At 42.3% G+C, this 22,058-nt stretch overlaps 1 protein-coding gene across 9 annotated transcripts in view; it reads right to left on the bottom strand.

Moving 5' to 3' along the window:
• FHIP1A (FHF complex subunit HOOK interacting protein 1A) overlaps positions 1 to 22,058 on the bottom strand; it is a 241,748-nt gene that overhangs the window by 95,930 nt on the left and 123,760 nt on the right. The window contains exon 1 of one of the 9 annotated variants that reach the window (XM_087866510.1): positions 13,801 to 14,045. The exons of the other annotated variants lie outside the window; for them this stretch is intronic. The gene's annotated coding sequence lies outside the window, so the exon portion shown is untranslated. Of the gene's footprint in view, positions 1 to 13,800; positions 14,046 to 22,058 lie in introns of those variants that run through there. 9 annotated transcript variants of the gene reach the window in all.

Genomic DNA, 22,058 nt, shown 5'->3' with positions numbered 1-22,058 from the left:
AAGGGGGAGGGAGCCGCTGCGTTCGGGCGCCGGGAAGCGGTAGCCACCTGCACGGGGGAGCGGGCGGACTTGCGGACCAGCACCCTCGAGAGAGCAGACTGAGACTATGAGCCGGGGAACGCACACAACCAGACTGAAAACTGGAGCTCCGGTGTGTTCACTGGACCAGACTGAGACCAGGAGCTCGGGGAGCGCGCGGGGGTGGCTGGCGGCTGGCGGTGTTAGAAACACAAAGGACAGAGACGTGCCGGCCCTGGAAGTGAGGGCTGGGACTCCTGGTGTGGGGCGCACATCCCGGGACGCTGCGGGGTTGAGCAGCACCAACAGACACAGAGTTAAAGTGGCCAGAACATCAGTGGAGAACAGGCCGCAATCCCTCTGTTCTGAGACAGAGGCTGAGATTCAGACACTGCTGCTCTGACTCTCAGACGAGGCACAGCAAACCGCCAGGGAAAGCCGCCAGAGAACAAAAGCCTGGAAATACCGGCTCACAGTGTGCCCATCCCCAACCCCCTCGCAGGGGACATGGAGACTCTACCCAAACAGGGTTGCCTGAATATCGGCGCGGCTGGCCCCTTCCCCAGAACAGAAGCTGAAAAATCAAGAAGCCCACATCCCTAAGATCCCTATAAAACAAGGGGCACGGCTGAAGACCCAGTCAATAATTTGGGCTCTGGACAACCCCGCAACCTCTCCTCATCAGAATGACGAGAAGTAGAAATCACCCCCAGCAAATAAAAGACATTGAGTCTGTGGCCTCTGCCACAGAACTAATAGATATGGATATAACCAAATTATCAGAAATGGAATTCAGAGTAACAATGGTCAAGATGATGTGTAGACTTGAAAAAAGTATTAATGAAAATGTTAATGAGAATATAGAATCTCCAAGGGCGGAAATGAGAGCGAATCTGGCAGAAATTAAAAATGCTATGAGCCAAATGCAGTCAAAACTAGAGGCTCTGACGGCCAGGGTGAATGAGGCAGAAGAACGTATCAGCGAATTGGAGGATGGGTTAGTAGAAGAAAAAGCTAAAACAGAATCCGGACTCAAAAAAATCCACGCTCAGGAATGTAGGTTACGGGAGATTACTGACTCAATGAAACGTTCCAATGTCACAATCATCGGCATCCCCGAGGCGGTGGAGAAAAACAGAGGTCTAGAAGAGATATTTGAACAAATTGTAGCTGAAAACTTCCCTAATCTAGCAAGGGAAACAAACATACGTGTGCAAGAGGCAGAGAGGACCCCTCCCAAGCTCAACCATGACAAACCTACGCCACGTCACATCATAATGCATTTCGCAAATATTAGATCCAAGGATACAGTATTGAAAGCGGCCAGGGCAAAGAAATTCTCACGTACCAAGGCAAAGGTATCAGAATTACGTCAGACCGGTCTACACAGACCTGGAATGACAGCAACAGAGGGACAGGCCTAATCCACGCACAAGGAAGCAGCTGACCAAGATTAGAGCAGAAATCAATGAATTAGAAACCAGGAGTACAGTAGAGCAGATTGACGGAACTAGAAGCTGGTTCTTTGAGAGAATCAATAAAATTGACAGACCACTGCCAAGACTTATCCAAAAGAAAAGAGAAAGGACCCAAATTAATAAAATTATGAATGAAAAAGGAGAGGTCACAACCAACACCAATGAAATTGGAAGGATTATTAGAAACTTTTATCAACAGCTATATGCCAATAAATTAAGCAATCTGGAAGAGATGGAGGGCTACCTGGAAACCTATAAACTACCAAGACTGAAACAGGAAGAAATTGATTTTTTAAACAGGCCAATTAATTATGAAGAGATTGAAACAGTGATAAAAAAACCTTTCAAAAAACAAAACTCCAGGCCCGGATGGTTTTCCTGGGGAATTCTACCAAACATTCAAAGAAGAAATAATACCTATTCTCCTAAAGCTATTTCAAAAAATAGAAACAGAGGGAAAGCCACCAAACTCATTCTATGAGGCCAATATTACCTCGATCCCCAAACCAGGCAAAGAACCCATCAAAAAGGAGAATTACAGACTGATATCTCTAATGAATATGGACGCCAAAATCCTCAACAAGATCCTGGCTAATAGAATCCAACAGTACATTAAAAGGATTATCCATCATGCCCAAGTGGGATTCATCCCTGGGATGCAACATTCGCAAATCGATCAGCATGATACGTCATATCAATAATAAAAGACTCAGGAACCATATGATCCTCTCAATTGATGCAGAAAAAGCATTTGACAAAATACAGCATCCTTTCCTGATTAAAACCCTTCAGAGTGTAGGGATAGAGGGTACATTCCTCAATCTCATAAAAACCATCTATGAAAAGCCTACAGCAAATATCATTTTCAATGGGGAAAAGCTGGAAGCCTTTCCCTTAAGATCAGGAACACGACAAGGATGCCCACTCTCGCCACTATTATTCAACATAGTACTAGAAGTCCTTGCAACAGCAATCAGACCACAAAAAGGGATCAAAGGCATCCAAATCGGCAAAGAAGAAGTCAAACGTCTCTCTTCGCAGATGACATGATACTCTATAAGGAAAACCCAAAAGAATCCACTTCCAAACTATGAGAAGTCATAGAGGAATTCAGTAATGTGGCGGGATACAAAATTGATGCTCAGAAATCAGTTGCATTTCTATACACGAATAATGAGACTGAAGAAAGAGAAATTAGAGAATCCATCCCATTTACAATAGCACCAAAAACCATACATTACCTTGGAATTAACTTAACCAGAGACGTAAAGGATCTATATTCTAGAAACTATAAATCACTCTTGAAAGACATTGAGGAAGATACAAAAAGATGGAAAAATATTCCATGTTCATGGATCGGAAGAATTAACATAGTTAAAATGTCCATGCGACCCAGAGCAATCTACACTTTCAATGCTATCCCAGTCAAAATACCGATGACATTTTTCAAAGAACTGGAACAAATAGCCCTTAAATTTGTATGGAACCAGAAAAGACACCGAATCGCCAAGGAACTGTTGAAAAGGAAAAACAAAGCTGGGGGCATCACAATGCTGGATTTCGAGCTGTACTACAAAGCTGTGATCACGAAGACAGCATGGTACTGGCACAAAAACAGACACATGCACCAATGGAACAGAATAGAGAACCCAGAAATGGACCCTCGGCTCTTTGGGCAACTAATCTTTGATAAAGCAGGAAAAAACTTCCTGTGGAAAAAAGACGGTCTCTTTAATAAACGGTGCTGGGAAAATTAGACAGCTACATGCAACAGAATGAAACTTGACCACTCTCTCACACCATACATAAAGATAAACTCCAAATGGACGAAAGACCTTGATGTGAGACAGGAATCCATCAAAATCCTAGAGGAGAACATAGGCAGTAACCTCTATGACATCGGCCACAGCAACCTTTTCCAAGACACATCTCCAAAGGCAAGAGAAACAAAAGATAAAATGAACTTGTGGGACTTCATCAAGATAAAAAGCTTCTGGGGTGCCTGGGTGGCACAGCGGTTGAGCGTCTGCCTTCGGCTCAGGGCGTGATCCCGGCGTTCTGGGATCGAGCCCCACATCAGGCTCCTCTGCTAGGAGCCTGCTTCTTCCTCTCCCACTCCCCCTGCTTGTGTTCCCTCTCTCGCTGGCTGTCTCTATCTCTGTCGAATAAATAAAAATCTTTAAAAAAAAAAAAAGATAAAAAGCTTCTGCACAGCCAAGGAAACAGTCAAAAAAACTAAGAGGCAGCCCATGGAATGGGAGAATATATTTGCAAATGATGCTACAGATAAAAGACTGGTATCCAAGATCTACAAAGAACTTCTCAAACTCAATACGCGAGGAACAAATAAACAAATCATAAAATGGGCAGAAGATATGAACAGACACTTTTCCAATGATGACATACAAATGGCTAACAGACACATGAAAAAATGTTCAAAATCATTAGCCATCAGGGAAATTCAAATCAAAACCACACTGAGATACCACCTTACGCCAGTTAGAATGGCAAAAATTGACAAGGCAAGAAACAATTGTTGGAGAGGATGTGGAGAAAGGGGATCCCTCCTACATTGTTGGTGGGAATGCAAGTTGGTACAGCCACTCTGGAAAACAGTGTGGAGGTTCCTTAAAAAGTTAAAAATTGAGGGGCGCCTGGGTGGCACAGCGGTTAAGCGTCTGCCTTCGGCTCAGGGAGTGATCCAGGCGTTCTGGGATCGAGCCCCACATCAGGCTCCTCTGCTGGGAGCCTGCTTCTTCCTCTCCCACTCCCCCTGCTTGTGTTCCCTCTCTCGCTGGCTGTCTCTATCTCTGTCGAATAAATAAATAAAATCTTTAAAAAAAAAAAAAGTTAAAAATTGAGCTACCCTATGACCCAGCCATTGCACTACTGGGTGTTTACCCCAAAGAGACAGACGTAGTGAAGAGAAGGGCCATATGCACCCCAATGTTCATAGCAGCAATGTCCAGCTAAATCGTGGAAGGAGCCGAGATGCCCTTCAACAGATGACTGGATTAAGAAGTTGTGGTCCATATATACAATGGAATATTACTCAGCTATCAGAAAGAACGAGTTCTCAACATTTGCAGCAACATGGACGGCAGTGGAGGAGATAATGCTAAGTGAAATAAGTCAAGCAGAGAAAGACAATTATCATATGATTTCTCTTATCTATGGAACATAAAAACTAGGAAGATAGGTAGGGGAAGAAAGGGATAACGAAAGGGGGGGTAATCAGAAGGGGGAATGAAGCATGAGAGACTATGGACTCTGAGAAACAAACTGAGGGCTTCAGAGGGGAGGGGGTGGGGGATCGGGATAGGCTGGTGATGGGTAGTAAGGAGGGCACGTATTGCATGGTGCACTGGGTGTTATACGCAACTAATGAATCATCGAGCCTTATATCAGAAACCAGGGATGTACTGTATGGTGACTAACATAATAAAAAAAAACATTAAAATAAAAAAAATAAAAATAAAGAACCCAAAGCACAGGAATCAACCATCTCGAATATAATTTGTTTGTTTGTTTGTTTCCTGAGCACTTGCCAGTCGAAGAACTCATTGTTTTAGAACGCACTTTGGAATGCCCTGAATTGGCCGCTACTAAATGCATAAAATGTCTATTACTGTAAATGTGCTTATCATGTAAAATTCCATCTAGGGGTGAAGACTCTTCACATATTGGGAACACCTGAAGAGAGAGAAAACTTGTGCCCTCAATTATAAGTAATAGCAGTGGGGAGAGAGGGGTTCAGTGTGGGTCAAACTACCTCAGACAACCTCTACTTAGAGCCTAATAAAATCCTATTAAACCTAAATCCTCCCTGTGCTGTAATCCTCTGGCCCAGTTTCCTTTTCTCTCTCGCTATCATATCACATAGCAATGCTGGACTGTGAAAAATAAAGCAAGCATCCAATAGCCCCTGGCTCTCCCGGACCTTGTCCTGAGGCTCCCTCAACTTGCCATAGTTTTGGACTCTGGCTCATTCCTCGATGACTGTCTATCATCCAGCAAAGCAGAATCTTCTTTTGTTCCGGCAGGTTGTAGGGACATCAGTTAACACACAGAGGGTGCACAAAGAAAATTCTCTCCATACATACATTCCAAATAGTCTCAGGCTCTGATAAATGCATACTTCAAAACAGTAATGAGACTGCAGAAGACTGTCAATAATTTCTTGAAATAATTCCACCATGTTTTACATTTTAATTTCACAAGAACGGGCTGCCAACTAGGTCATACCCAAGTGCCATGCAACGGACTGCTAAGCAGAAAAAATGGAGAAGAAAAATTAAAGATAATATTCATATTCATACCAGAAATTTGTTTGGGGACTTAATTTTTTAAGGCTATTTGGGAAACTAAACGACTACCGGCAAGGATTTGGGATGCAAAAATTACAGCTCTTAAAAATTATAGCAAATGTTTAGACATCAGCTCACTGGTGACTGAACAGAGAAGTTTCTCGTACAAATGGAGTGGTTTATTGAAACATGAAAACTAGACCATTAATCACTACAATCTTGGTAGTATGCACCCCCTTTCATACCACTATTTTATTGAAAGCTATCAAGGGACAACTCAGTCAAGATTTCTGCCACGAAGCCCTAAAATTTAACTAAGGAAAATGCAGTCACAAGATGATCCGACAACTTCTACGGGGTAATATTCTAAAGTAGAGATTTGGGATAAGGGCTCCAAATCTAAGAACCTTCTCATACTAATGAACTTCTTCTCAAGAAATGTTCTGGGGTGGGCGGGGGTGTAAGTTCTTGACCAACATGTCTTGGTCATTTTCTATGGAAAAGTAGGTACTTTGGAAAGTTGTGCTGTTTAGTCTGTACTTGTCTTTAGAGCTGTAGCAATCAAAATCAGTTCCCTCCCAGTAGGTTTTCAAATGCTTTCAGTGAAAATGTTCAGATATGCAACCTGTAGTACAACCAAGGTGAGGTGATGATTGCCTTTTGAAATAACAAGATGAAAAGCCTCCTCTGCAAAACGTCCTGCAACCGTCCGTGCATGGCATAAGACACGCTAAATGCAATGAGTGAAGTACCAATAACATCCCTATATACCCATGAATCTCATAAATTCCTTATATACCCATGAATCTCATAAATCCCTATACATCCTTTCTCTGGAGAGAGGTGGCTATAGTCTTCAGCCAATTCTAAAAAGAGTCAATGAATTGCCCCCCTTCAAAGAAGTTTAAAAGCCACTTTAAAGATGCATTCATGGTAGGGGCGCCTGGGTGGCTCAGTCATTAAGCGTCTGCCTTAGGCTCAGGGCATGATCCTGGCATCCTGGGATCCAGCTCCTCATTGGGCTCCTCCACTGGGAGGATGCATTCATGGTAAAACCATGCAGAGTCCCAAAACAGAGGCAAACAGCCAGTTCCAATACTGAAGGTATGACTCAAGAGAGTTGTGGGACTTTTGTGACTTGAATTGTAACGAAAAGTTCTGTCTCAGCACCGTGGGTGTTGTTCCAGCCCATGAGTAACCAGGCTCTTGAATAATAATCAGCTAGGCCTTGGTGCCCCACCAACTTCATGGCTGGCTAGGCACTTCCACTCCTACCCGAGCCACTGCAAGGTGAGGCGTCAGAGGTACGAACTGATTAACGTTGATTATAATGTTAGCAAAGGCTCAGAACCAACAACCTGCTCGGCTCCTAGAACATGATCCTATGCTGATGAGGGCAAAGCACTGTTCTTCGCCAGTCTATGCACTGGGTCACAGAGGTGGCTGCCTTCTGTGTACCATACATATGACAGAAATGGAGTAAACCACGGGTGCTTGAGCTAATCGAGACTGGGATCTTGACTTCAAGTCAGTGGAATAATTGTAGCACTTACGTGATTGATAACCTAAGACTATAAAGTTCTAATTTCACTTTGTTTTTATGAGCAGAAAAATAATGTAAGACTTCCTTACACGTAAATATAATAATCCCTCTAACAAATGGTACCACTGTTGTATGAAGATTTAAAAGACTGCATCGTCTCATCCATGAGTAGGTAAAGGATTCTAGAAGTACATAATAAAAACCTATTAGCTTAAAGTAGTTCATGCTCACACATTTATTATTGCCACAATCAGTTTATCATCAAGATAAGATGTCGTACCGATAAAAATGAAAAGCAAGATCTTCTAGAAGCCCTGAAAAACTTCAGGGAGAAGAACTTTTTAACTTGAAATCTCTCCCCCTTCAGCAACTGCTACTCGGGCCTCAGGAATATACAATCACAGTCCAGATTTACACACAGCAAGAGGTGACTTATGAGAAGTAAAAGTGGGCGTACCTCCTACCCCTCAGGCAAGAGCATAAACTGGGCTTCTACCTACGGAGAACTATTCGGCAACAGTCTTCAAAATTAAATTGGGTCAGGAAAACCACTTCTATGCATTTATCCTAGGAAGACACGCTCGCCTTGCAAAATGGCAGACCGACGAACAGTAAGAGTTGACACGCATTGAGCATTTCTCTGTGCCAGGACTATTTGAAATACACTATACTAATAAACCTTCTCAACGATCCTGTGAACTCTACTCCCTTCTTTCACAGATAAGGAAACTGAATCACAGAAAGGTAATCAAGGTCTAATCAAGGTCATACAGATATCCTGGGATCTGACCCAGACACATCCTTTTAACCACTAACACCTCTCTACAGGGATGTCCTCTGGAGCACTGTTTAGACAGTAAACAGGTGGAAAGAGCCTCAATACCCACCAGCAATTTCCTGGTTATGTAAGGCAGGCACTTCTATATAATGGAATCCTGGGTCACAATGTTTTTTAAAAAAAGAAGGCAGCTCTGAATGTACTCATATCAAAAGGCTATTGGGATATGGACAGAACATCAAGTACAGTATGCCACTATTTGTATAAGAAAAAAAAGGAACATGTTACTCTATATGCTTATGAATGCACAGACCGTCTGTGAAGGTCCCAAGAAGGTATGTAAGGTGGCTGCCTCAGGGAAGGGGCATGGGGTGGCAGGGGACAGGGGAGGCAGGAAGACTTCTTTTCACTGTGTACCTTTCTTTGCTTTTTGAATTTGGTACCATGTTCGTGTACTACTTAGCAAAAACATTTTTTTAATTTAAAATACAAGCCAATGAGCATCCCAAACCAAAGAACAGTACCCAAGTCTGGCTTAGTATAGCAATTACAGTGCTCTAGAAGTCTCTTCTTCGTCTCAGCAGGAAAGGAAAGGTACCCTGCAGGAGTCATAGCCTGATGGGTATGAGTAGGGATTAAAGAGTATCCGAACATAATATGCTATTTGGATCAGTTATAAGGACCACAAAATGTTCAAAAACATTCAAAAGAAAACACACAAGGGGAAAACAACTACCTCTATAGTTATGAGGTGTTAACTTCCAACGGAATAAATATGGATGAAAATGACACGTTAAGAAAGCATAAAGAATTCAGAAGAGTGACATTCTTGAGGACCACTTTTCTAATGTTTACTTTAATATTATTGTGCAATAATACTTCTTGGGTTAAATTTCTGTAGTTCACCTTTCCTTATGGGGCTCAGAGCACAGGAAATATGAAAGGTAACGCTCTGCCACAATTTCTGTCAGTCTAGATCACTGCTTCTCCAAATGTGGTTGGAGGAATCCTGGGCTCTCCACGGTTCTCAGTAATTTTTTAAGGACCTCTTTTTAAGAAAAAACAAAAGCAGTCCAAGTCAATATAGCTCACCAGGGCGATCTCTCCTATTTGGAGAAGCTTCCAGCACCGCAGCTTACAGAAGTTGTGCTTGAACGATTTCACCACCGTGCACTAAAGCATTTTAAATCATCTGCCTTTTTTTTTTTACAGGATTTTTTTCTACATGTACAAACCCCAATCTTTCAAACTAATATGTGCCATGAAAACCAAAGACCATGATGCACCTACAAAGAAATTTCTTAAACTTTCTCTTTGAAACATATTGCACTCATGAGCCGCAGATCTCACTACTCCCAAGCCTCTGTTTTGCCACACGCACCGTCCTGTGGAAGTCTGAGACAGAACTCACCGCTGAACAGAGCCACGCTTGACCTCAGCGCGAGGTGCGTTCTGCGTCTGTCTCTCCCCGAGCACAGAGAGGCGCACACGTGCGCGCGCACGCACTCAAGTCTAGCTCCGCACACAGATGTAAATACTAATCATTAGCTGCGCCTCTTCAGAGACACTCCAGTAGAAAAGCCATATGTAATTTGCAATTACAAAGGGTAATGGAGGCTCTAATTTCTGCTCAGGGGGTCCAGAATTTAGGCTTGCTGTGATGCCTTTCCAAGAAATAAAAGTCAAGGCTGAAGCGACTCACACGAAGCAGTTCCTCCGCGGCAGCAAGGATGGCTTATTGACTGGACGGCTGCCAGCCCCCTGAGCAGACCTGCAGAGAGGCTGTCCTCACGGGGAGGAAGGCATTAATTTATCTATAAGCCTCCAGAAGCAACTGGGAAGATCGCAACTCTCCCACATTCTGCTTCAGTTCATCTACATGTGCCTCTAGAGTGACTGGCAAAGACTGGAATGGTTTCAGGCTATCCGTACGTCTTTAATTAAAACTCTCCTCCACTAAATTAACATGTGGGTATCGATGTCTTTTGGTACAGAAGGGAAAGAAAGAAAAAGCAAAAGCAAGAGAAGAAAAATCAAAGACAGTGTTTGAAATCAGTTTTGCCTGAGACAAATTTTGCGATGGGCACTATTTCTCCCTGGGGTTAGGGCTTCAGGTAGAAAATGATGAGCAAAAAGAGTAGACAAGAGTCCCTACTTTCCCCTCCAAGCATCCTGCACTTTAGAGCTAATTAAGTTCTAAAATCAAAGGGGTGGTGAAGAGGATAGGGAAGCAAAGGAGTTCCTCTTCTTGGAGGAATAATTTTATATAATATTAACATATATATGCATAATAATTCACTTCCGTTCTAAACCCTGCAGGATTACCAAAAATTGATGATCTGACTCAATACTATTGGAATGGAATTGCAACTAACCTGCAGTACATGAGGTTCTAATGTCAACGCATAAGGCAAGACATGCAAATACTCAAAATGACTACCCCACCCCTTAGCAAAGCACTTGCTCGAAATCAACAAACTTTTTCTCATTAAGCTGGAGAAATAGCTGAGCATCCCAACGAAGCAACAGGCATTTGGGGTCAGGTTGTACCACAAATAACATGTATCTTCAAATTCAAGAAGGACTCTCAGCACACTGAGACCTTCGCACTATGACAGGGAGGTAGAAATTAAGACCAAGCAAGAAAATCGCAGGAACACATCTACAATACCCCCCCAAGAATAAACTCAAAATATCTGAAACTTTTAAATTATTGTTTTCTTTCTCTTTCTGATTTTTTTTGGGGGGGGGGCCAAGCACATATACAGTGGATGAAGTTAGTACACAACACAGGGGCTTTCTTCAGAATAAGTCCCCTGGGGGAGCTTCACAAACATTAATTATACAGCAAATCTGCACTAATTCCAAGTAAACTGTATTTCCTGCTTTCACGGAAAAGGAACATAGGTAAACCATCCAGGAGACAACTCGAGCAAAATTAAAGACAGATTTTTTTCCATTCGGTAAACGTGGCTCTGTTTCTAAAATATTTTCCACTTATGCCCACAAAAATAGCAAACAAACATTGCCAGTTACAAATTCAGGAATAAACACCATACTCTGGAGAAGGATCTCCCCAAAGTGAGGAAAAGGATGATGACAGAATGGGAACTACACAAATGTCAGTATTTGGATTTCAGGTAGGGCCGATCATGCTAATATTAGTATTTATCTAATGAACTGATAGTGAAATTAGTCACAATAACTTCAGGCTCTGCCATACAAATTGCTCATTTCGAAGTTCTTTCTGTGGGAAATCTAAGAGAATTCTGAGCTTCAAATCTGACCATATTTAGTTCTGAGGGCTTCCAAAAACATGCTTATTATAATTAAAGTACATCTAAAATATAACTATTTACCTTATCACCAGAAAATCTTTCACATGTTTCTACTGAGGGAATAAAATGATTCTCTCCAAACAGTTGCCACAACCTTTCTCCATCGTGTGCTGAGAATTTAAGCACTGAAGTATGAAAAAGGTAAGGACTGCTATAATGCTAGAATTAGGTATTTTGTATGATTATATCACAATAACATCTTCTTTAGTCTACCATAATCAGTATTCTATATTTGTTGCCTGCACAAAACTATAATTACTCGTTGATTTGATCGAAATTACTAGGTGACTTGGGCAATTCAGTCTGCCAGCCAGCCTTCAGGGTAATTAGTCAAATCAACAGTATATCAAAATGACTAATATGTTTCTGAATCATAGATTAGACTATCTGCAACATCATGGCAATGCTCAGATTCAGTTCCAAAACCTCAGTTCATCTTGTTAAACTCCGTGGACTATTTTCCTCATAATTTAATTTACTCTGAACACACGTTGAGAGTTTTTTCCTCCCCTTCAAGGGAAAAAGGAAAGTGACAATAAAAGCCAAAGTACAAAATTCAATAAAATCAGATGCTCTTGTTTCAAAAAACAAGGGGAGGATGAGGAGAGTTGTTTCTTTACTGTGTATAGGGGGGTAGAGCCAAGGAGAAAGAAAACAAAAATAGATTCGTAGCAATCAAACCACCTCTCAGTGCTTCAAATTCCATTAAAGGCCACAATTCTGTTGATTTGATGCCAAATGCCTCTAAAATGTTCTTACCCAAGAAAAGTGTGTTTTTGAAAGAACAAGGAAAGCAATACATTTAAAGGCTGGAGAAAATTTTCTTCCATTTACTTGGGTCAGTGAAACATCCATCATACAGAGACACAAACACCTTACAGAATAAAAGATCAGAGGAACTACACTAGTAGATCTAAGAGCCAGTGCCTCTGGGGGGAATCAAACAAGTAACTGTCTGAACAGATTCCCCTGTGATTTCTTTCCAAATCTAGCTTATGGGATTGGGGGGGGGAACCACAGAGCAGAACACGCTAGCCAAAAAAATGTGATTAAAAAATCATTAATTCTGTTCTCTCTCCAGAGAAAGAATCTTTTCAAAGACATTAAATAGAATAACGATACAAGGAAAATTTTTAAAAATCAAAAATGTTTAAATTATCTACACACTGACTACCAGCAAGCGTATGAAATGAGCATATGCTCAGCATAACAGCACAACCAGTATAAATAATGGCAGATATATTGGGTAAATGGTTGCAAAAGTGTCAAAAGGACCTAGATGCATTTAACAGATGCTCTCAGATCTAATTCCACCTGCTTGAGCTAAAAAAAAAAAAAAGCACTCTGTCCACCCCTGTCACATGTAAAGTTCAAAGAACAAGCTGTCATTAAAAGTTGAGGGGGGTAGAATTCAAAGCAAAAATATAACATGTCCAGTAAAATTTAGCAAAAATTTCCAGCATCCCGGGGCACCTGGGTGACTCAGTTGGTTAAGTGTTTGCCTTCGGCTCAGGTCATGATCTTGGGGTCCTGGGATCAAGACTCAGCAGGGAGTCTGCTTCCCCTCTCCTTTTCCCTCTCCCCTCCCCCTGCTTGTCCTCTCTTTCTCTCTCTTACTCTCTCTCTCAAATGAATAAATAAAATCTTCTTTTAAAAAATTCTAGCATCCCAAAACCCCTGCTTGCCAGGATCAAAAACATTATGCTGAACACCTACTAAGTGCCTGCCTTCAACCTGTCCTATTAATTTCTTTCTTCTTAACACTCTCATTCCATCTCCCCACGGCAACGTAGTTTCTACTTTGTGTTACAGCTGTTGCAGAACCAGACTCTGGTCTCCTTGAGGGTAGGGAGTCCATCTTCATATATTCATGGGTGATTCAAGAAGCACTTACCCAACTGCCCAAGATGTGCAGCATACAGCATGTGAGAGAGATCCCGTCTGAGGCCCTGGGGAATAAGCAACTCACAGCAGGGAAAGGTTGGCCTGGGCAAGGAATAGTCAGAGCCCGTGGGAAGGGCTGCCATTTACGGGGCACTTACTCTGTGCCACGCACCACGTTAAACTGTCTCTGTCATTCTCACGACCACTCAGTGAAGTAGGGACTGTCAGACCCATTTTGCAGTTGAAGGAACTGAAGCTTACAGAAAACTGAATGGCCCCGGAAGCAGAGGCAGAAGGACCGGGACAAGCACGAGGACTAGATGACAGAGCAGGGGAGTCCATCTGCGCCATAGTCAGGAAAGGAAGTAAGAGTGGCTTCGCCCAAGAGGGCTCTTTCACTGACACCACGTTTGTACAGGAATGTATCTGAGAGTGACACCGGGCAGCAATTCACCTCAGCAAATGCGAAGCGTGTTGATGAAAACAGGACGTGATTCCCGGCACTCTGGCTCCTCATGAAACAGCTCCCGTTATTTATTTGACCGTAATGTCAAGAGAACAGTGTCGGGGCGCCTGGGTGGCGCAGTCGTTAAGCGTCTGCCTTCAGCTCAGGGCGTGATCCCAGCGTTATGGGATCGAGCCCCACATCAGGCTCCTCCGCTATGAGCCTGCTTCTTCTTCTCCCACTCCCCCTGCTTGTGTTCCCTCTCTCGCTGGCTGTCTGTCTCTCTCCGTCAAATAAATAAATAAAATCTTAAAAAAAAAAAAAAAAAAAGAGAACAGTGTCATGGAATTTGTACCCACCACAAATCCAACTCTTAGAGAGATTAAAAGTTTGGTAATAAGTAAAATAATGGCTTGAAGAAGCTATAACCACTAGTCAACCAGTCATTGCTACCATCACAACATATCACTCAAACAGCCTAGAAAACCTGGGATGTCAGCCACAGAGATGCTGTTGCATTTGCCTGCTTACACAAGGTCTAGCTATGCAAATGAGATCCAACCGGTCTGGAATTCCAATGTATGTTAGAAAGATGAACAAAACAGATTATTCTACCAATTAAAAAAAAAAAAACAGGAAACATTAGCCATGTAACATATCCCAACTCATCACTTCAGTTCTAAAAGAGGGGATATATCGAAAGATGCATTACCCAAAATGCTGATTCAAAACATTTTTGTGTTTGCTTTTTCATATGGCATATACTGATCAATGCGAGGAACGGCTCATAAATTTAGTTGTATATCTACTGCAAATTTTTTGTATACAATTTAAATTAGCAAATTACGATGTAACTACGTGTGTTTTGTATAATTGTTTATGAATTATAAAACCATACAATATTTTAAATAAAAATTCAGGTCATTAATCCTTACATTAAATCCCCCCTGTGGATCAGCTTCTGCAATCTGGCTCCTGGTTACATAAAATTTCGATAGACCGTGCTCATTTCCATGCAGCATGGTTCCAGACTTTTCTTTAGATAATTACAATACAAAGCACATGCCTGTGTGAGCAATTTAAAAATCTGTGACTTCGCCAGATTTGGAATTTAATACTAGAATAAATCACACAATGAATTAGGTAAATGCTATACCAAAGATTTTCTATATCAAAAATAGTCTTTTTATGGAGTTATACATCAAACTTTCTTAATACACGCACACAGACACACACACACAGGGGAAGGCTGGATTTGTTGACAGATTGCATCTTATACAACTATCCATTTACCTTAAAACCATAATCATCGAGCAGAGATTATCTGATAACCTTGTCTCCACCTTCCGCTCCCCTTCTACTGCATTTCAAGAGTTAACAGCACTGTTCTGGGTGCTGTGACATCCACCCGGGCCCTCCAGGACGGAGAGATTTATTTTCCCAGCTGCTAGGAGTGTTCCGGGCTGTCAGCCTTCTCTAGAAAATGCCCTCTGCTGAAGACAGCCACTTTGCCCAAGATGACTCCTTCTCCTTGAAGGCAGCTGCATCCGTGCCTGGACTAGGAGGGTGCAACCCCCTCGCCCCAATTCACGACAGCTCTGGAGCCCTCCACAGGGTCCGCCCGAGCCTTTGTTGAGACTTGATGGCTATCATCGTTCTCTCGGCCCGTTCCTGCTTCCTCCTCTCCCCACAGGCGTCAACTCAAAGAGCAACCCCTAACCAACTCCTGCATGTAACATCCCCATCTCAGACTCTGCACCCCAGGACCCCCTGCAACATGTAACACTGCTATCGGTCAGCCACGAGAAACTAAGGACATATCCATGGCTATTAGAGACACTTAGGAAGAAAGAAAATCCTATTTCTTTAACCAACAAAAATTCTTTAAAATGTTCAAGCCTTCAAACAGAGAAAGAATATAACCTTTGCTAGGCAAACTAATAAAACCGGTACCAGGGTCCTTCAATAAGTTCAGTCAATATTTTCCAATATTCAGTCTTTTATAGTTCTAAATGACTCCCAAACAATCTTAAGAATTAACACAAAAAGTGGCTTTTACTCTATGTGCTTACATTACCATTTAAGAAATATGTATCCTTTAGGTTAGACTAGTAGGTGATTGAGTTCATTTAAAATAAATACCAACAACCTGGAGAACCAGACAAATAAATTAACCCAGCTAAGAACTTTTTCTTTCAAAAATAAATCCTTTTCAAAGATTTTTTTGACTTGTCTGGTTACAGAAGGGACAGTAAGAAAGGCGGGAGGAGGAAGGGGATTCTCCCGTCCAACACACGCTCATCTCCTTTTCAAAAAAAAAAAACCTATTCCCATGCTATGTACAAAGAAGGATGGTGTCCTACACATTTTGTTTAAGGGAACTCTTCTCCTGGGGACACTACCTGATCGAGGAAATATCCCTCTGATAGCTCCAAAGCAGCTGTCGTAAAGGTCCAGCACGAAGAACACTGGACCAGGGGTCAGAATTTCTGGGTCCTGATCCTGGTACTGACACGGACCACAAATGTAACCTCAGGACATCAAGACAACATCCTGTGACATCTAGTGCTGCGGTCCCACCAGATCAGCAATTAAGGACATTGACTGGTTAGTCAGGGAGACCCAGGTTCAAGTCCAACTCCCATCACTTTCTGGCCACGTGACCTTACGCAGGGCATTGAAGCTCACTGGACCTAACGCCTCGCATGTAAAATAGAGATGACCATAACGACATCTATGTCACAGGGCTGCTAGGGAGAGAAAATGCAACACTGAAAGGAAGTGCTCGGCAGTGTCTCTTTCGTTGCAAGCACTAATATAAATGAGCTATTATGATTAGCTCTTTTTCAGCAAGTGCCTGCCAGAACCCAAAAGCTTTGGGAAGAATCAGTGTGCAGGCATTTAAAAAATAATGAATTTTAAAACTCTCTAAGGTGTCAATTCATTGCTTTTATCAGATTTATATCCGAGATTTCCAAAGAAGATTTTGTTAGGGGAAAAAAAATGTTTAAGAAAGTTCAAAGAACATTGATTAGCTGATCTTGGAGCTTTCGCCTTAGCCTTTCTGTGAGTCTGTGGCCTGTTCCAAAGGGCGGCTTTTCTCTTCGAGCTACCATTTACACATGAGATAGAGAAGTGCGTCCTGGTTCCGAGAGCCCTTCTCTGTACTGCATCTCCAGCACTACGGCTGCAGGTGCACGTGCCACGGCTTCCACAAGCTAGGAGGCCACTGGTGGCCCGTATTCCTTCACGACAACACTTCAGGGGACAAGACAAGGCCAACCAATGGCACCGTGGCACAAAAGCATGTCACAACTCTTTTCTCCTGGTTTCTGGGTAGAAATAATCCATGCCAATCAAAACTGCCAATCCAGAGAAAGAATGACCCCGTAGTTTTCCAACCAAGGGAACACGCGGCAAGGCAGGAGTCACTGGAGCTGCAGAATCAGATCAGGTGGGGATCGTGAAGAATGTCTTTGCGGTTGTAACTGAAGACTTTGCATTTCCCTCTGGCCATGAACCTGGCCACCTAGAGAAACGAAGTTTAGCCTCTAAAATAACAGCAAACAGTTTCTGTTATTGAGATGAAGACTGCAATGAAGCCTATGTTCATGGCCCTCCTTCTTTCACATGTCCTATGCATATCCCCGCATTTCCAGAACTATTCATAGTAGGTATGTTCTTCAGTCCTGGGTGACTAAGAGGTCTTCTCACTCTTCAGGTCTCGCCGCGCATGTCTCCACCACTAGAAAGACTTCCCAGAAGGACTTGACTTTTTGCCCCACCAGCCTATAAAACTCCAGGAAGTCAAGGTCTGCTATTTTGTTTACTGCTATAACCCCAATGCCTTTGTTGACCAGGAAAGAACTCACTAAAAATTGTTTAAAAACAAGCATTTATTTGGGTGATTAGAACGGCAACTCAGGGGACACACTCAGGTCTCTACCTGAATCGTGTTCCAAGGAAGACAAAATCAGGGCAGAGTTATAAAAGCAAAAAGTTAGGAGTGTAGTTTTCATTTAGGTCCTCTCTGCAAAACAGGGATTGAAATTAGGTTAATGGGGGTTGGTTGGGTAGACATGCAAATGAGGGACTGAAGCTTCTTAAACTGAACCCTCTCGTTTCAAAGTGAAGGGGCGGATGATCCAGTTGCCATGGCGAGAAGGAAGTTAAATCCAGGCTGAGGGCCTGCAGGCTGGCTTACAAGTCCAAAAAGTTCATCGTTCCTCCAAAGAGTACTCGTGTAAGCTCCTCCTCCCTATGGCCTCCCAACCCTATTTTAGAAGAGACTTTCTTCGCCAGGCTTGCTTGCTCCCTGTTAAAATCTCCTTTTACACCTTACCCAATGCATGTCACATAAGAGGTCTTAATAAATATCTGCTGAGTGAATTAATGAACGAATAAATAAAAGAAAGGGAAAGAGGGTTGTCATGCCAAAAACTGAAGCCCAGTTTTACCTATCATTTCCATGCCGATTAAACAAAACCATAATATGTTCCTGAGAGGTAAATGGACATAATTATCTTTTAAAAGTTCCTTTTCTAAACTTCTCATCCAAAAGCATATTAAATAGGATTTAGGCATTCACCTTTCCCCGAAGGCCAGAAGCTTTTCAAAGCAGGTTTCTTTTTTTATTACTTTTACAGGAAATGTTTAATCCATCAAGATAGTTCTTGTCACCAATTAATAATGCCCTATGCTCTTTGTTTAAGGACAGGGTGATAAAGGCAGGTTATTTTGAGACTAAGAAAAGTGAGGAAATATCTTGCTTGGACATTTTAGTCAATCTTATTGGCAGTAAAGGAGAGAGATGAATTTACCATGCATTTCCAGCCTTGAAGCTGCTAACCTTTTTATGGCTTAATCATGACAACATCAAAAAAAGATCTGAACTACAAAAATTACTGCATTTCCTTTTCATCTCCCAATACCAATATACAGAAGTATTCATCCATGTTACCCAGACCTTCCTGGGAAACCAAGTGCCCTTAAGAGAAATGCAAAGAGAGTGAGAGCAGGGAGGACTTAGACACTTCGGAACCTGGAGAGCGAGGCTGCGTTAAACACAATGATGCTTTTTTTTTTTTTTTAAGATTTTATTTATTTATTCGACAGAGATAAAGACAGCCAGCGAGAGAGGGAACACAAGCAGGGGGAGTGGGAGAGGAAGAAGCAGGCTCATAGCAGAGGAGCCTGATGTGGGGCTCGATCCCATAATGCCGGGATCACGCCCTGAGCCGAAGGCAGACGCTTAACCGCTGTGCCACCCAGGCGCCCCAAAAACACAATGATGCTTCTGAGGACCAGGTTCCAGGACAAGGTTTAGTGAGATGGAGTCAGCATCCATGGATTAGCTCCACGCCATAGCCTTCCTCAACACCATGGCACAAGAGAAAGCCACCCACTCTGACATGGCGAGAACCACCAAAGCCCACAGTCCTAAGGAAATCTGCTTCCAAGCACAAAGCACTAAACAACCTCACAGAGTCCGAGGCTTCTCTCTGCCTGTCAGGGACAGGTCATTATTCAAGTCCCCATCGCCTTGCATTTCTTCCATCTTACCAGTGTTGAACACTGGCTCCTGGGAGGGTCTGCGTGGGGAAAGGAGGAATTGCACGGTGCGCACGCTGGACTGTCTGATTAGGCTAACCAGAGTCCTCTCACCTTAGCCCCCAAGAGTTGCAAACACTGATTATTTTGTTCTAAGCGGTACCTCCAAATTTGGTCAGCTATGTCTGGGAAGCCAGATGGACAGATGGAGATGAATAATTGATGTAAATGAGAAACGGTGTGACATAATGAAAAATCCATGTGTTTGAAAACCAGATCAAACAAGACTCATTCTGCTCCTAACCAGTTCTACGAACTTGGACAAGTTGCTTAACCTCCCTGCGTCTCACTTTCTTTATCTTCAGAACATGGGTTAAATGGTTTGTGCCCCCGCCTCCAGTTCCTAAATCCTAGAATTCTACAGAACCTCTCACATCTCTACTGAAAAATCAACCAAGTAAGTACTCATGAAACATCATGTGCCTCGGGCTGGGTACAATCTGAACCCTGACCCTTTGCCCTCGATCACTTATCACATTAGCAATGACAAATCAAAATGTTATTGGTCAACAAGAACAGTGAACAAGTAGTCAACAAGGCCATCGAAACACCTGGCGTTTCCCATGACAGTGAAGTAATAAATTAGTACAATCTCTGAAACGCAATTTTGCTTCTATACCAGAAGTCCTTTTTAAAGCCAGAACCTACGACCCACTTAATTATAGAAATGTTTATTAGTCATTTAAAAACTGGATGTAAACAGTAGGTCCAACTGCACACAAACACAAACAATTAAATTGCACTCATGATAATGATGATTTAGAATATTTAGTGACATAGGCAAACACATATAATGTTAACCAAGGAAAGCAAGACACAAAATTATATACATGGCATGACCATAATTGTATATAATGTATAAATATGCTCTATATTGTCAGGTATATATGTATACTATTTATAAATAAGACTAAGAGCACAGATAACATGTGAATAGCAGGATGTATTTTATTTTCTTCTTTGATGTTTCCATATTCCAAAATCTCTATTTTCACATGTAATAACTTTATAATCAAAGGAATTTTTAGTCTATGTACAGCACTACAGAATACAAAACAATGAGGACTCAAGCAATTACTAACTCATTCTCCCTATTACCCCATTACACGCGTTAGGAGTTCAGAGAGACATCGCTAGAGGCTGGTGGGGAGGGAGGAAATTCACAAGTAGAATTTAGGTTTACAGAATAGTGCTTAAGAGCACTGACCCTAGAGCTGGATTGCCAAGATTCAAATCCCAGCCCTGCCATTACCAACCATGAGAGTTTAGCCAAGTCACTCCAACTCTTTGACTCAGTCTTCTCCTCTATAAAATGGGACTGCTATCCACTCTTTCCTCACAGAGTTCTTGTGAAAACGAAACAAACTCAGTTAGTTTTAGGGCAGTGTCTGACACATAATAAGCATTATGTAAGTACCGAGATAATTATTAGAAGAGCATTTTAGACTACATACGCATAATGCATTAATAGTTCACCCTTTTGCTGAATTCTTACTTCGTGTCAGACACATACACAACTCACACCTCACACTTCTGTGAAGGAAGGACTATCATTACGCCCAATTTATAGATGAGAAACCTACAAGATTAAGTGCCCAAGGTAAGTGGCTGAACCAGCATCTGATCCCACGCTAATGTGACCCCAGAACCCGTGCTCTTAACCCGCGCCCACCATCCCCCACTGAGCAGTAAACAAGCTTACCCTGAGCAGATGGCGGACTTTTGAAGAGTCCAGGAACTACCACTGACAGAGTGCATGGAACTGGAGAATGAAGCCCAGACAAGTGAGTTAAAGCTCTGGGTCATTAGGCAATTAGGAGCTAAGAAAGATTTCTGAGCAAAGCACTCAGTTACAGGATAAAAGAGTAATGTAAGGAAATTAGTGTGGTAGATAAACATGGCGTATGTTGGAATGGGGCTTTTGACAGAGAGAGAGAGATTATAGACAAAACAGCTGGTGTGGTGATGAGGGACTGGGCCAGGTGAGAGCACAAGGAGAAAACAGAGCCGGGAAAATCAAAAACACTGCTCTGAAGGAAAAAATTAAGAGAACTTAGAAACACTGTGTGCTGGGAGGGGGGAAAAAAAAAACAACGGGATAAACAAGCCACATCCCACAACTCAAAGAGGGCCAGACTGGAAACATTTCCTTTCGATTTCTGTAAATTTGGTGAAACATTAAGTGCCATTACTTATGTGTAAAACATCTTTTTAGAAATCCAACAGTAGCACAAAACAAAGCACCACGCAACACTGTCGCCTGCACCAGCAAGGCGGGGCGGGCGGAAAGGCGTACTGCAGCAAGTACAAAAGTGATTAGCCCATCCTGTAAAGGAAGTGGCAATTTACAGAATCAAGATAAAGCACACACTAGTGGCTAATGCTGACAAAGGGCCCAGGTCTGATAACATCTCCCAGGACAAAGACAAGCTGATTTACCCCTTGTTTGAAAGGGGCAGCCAGACCTTGCCAACAAAAATATGTGATTGATCTAATTAGCTTACTGAACTGAGCAAAACAGCGTGCCAAAAATCATGTGTACTCACACACTAGCCCTTTCAGGACAAAGCAGTGTCACATAAAAGCCTATCCTTCAACTTCAATGTTCACACTCATTAAAAGGGACGAAACCCGGCAGTACTCAGCATGCAGGAGCT

Source organism: Ursus americanus, chromosome 13 (assembly GCF_024610735.1).
Source record: "Ursus americanus isolate L20-20 chromosome 13, mUrsAme1.1.p, whole genome shotgun sequence".
Taxonomy (NCBI): Eukaryota; Metazoa; Chordata; class Mammalia; order Carnivora; family Ursidae; genus Ursus; species Ursus americanus.
This window is presented reverse-complemented; position numbering and strand designations above follow the sequence as displayed.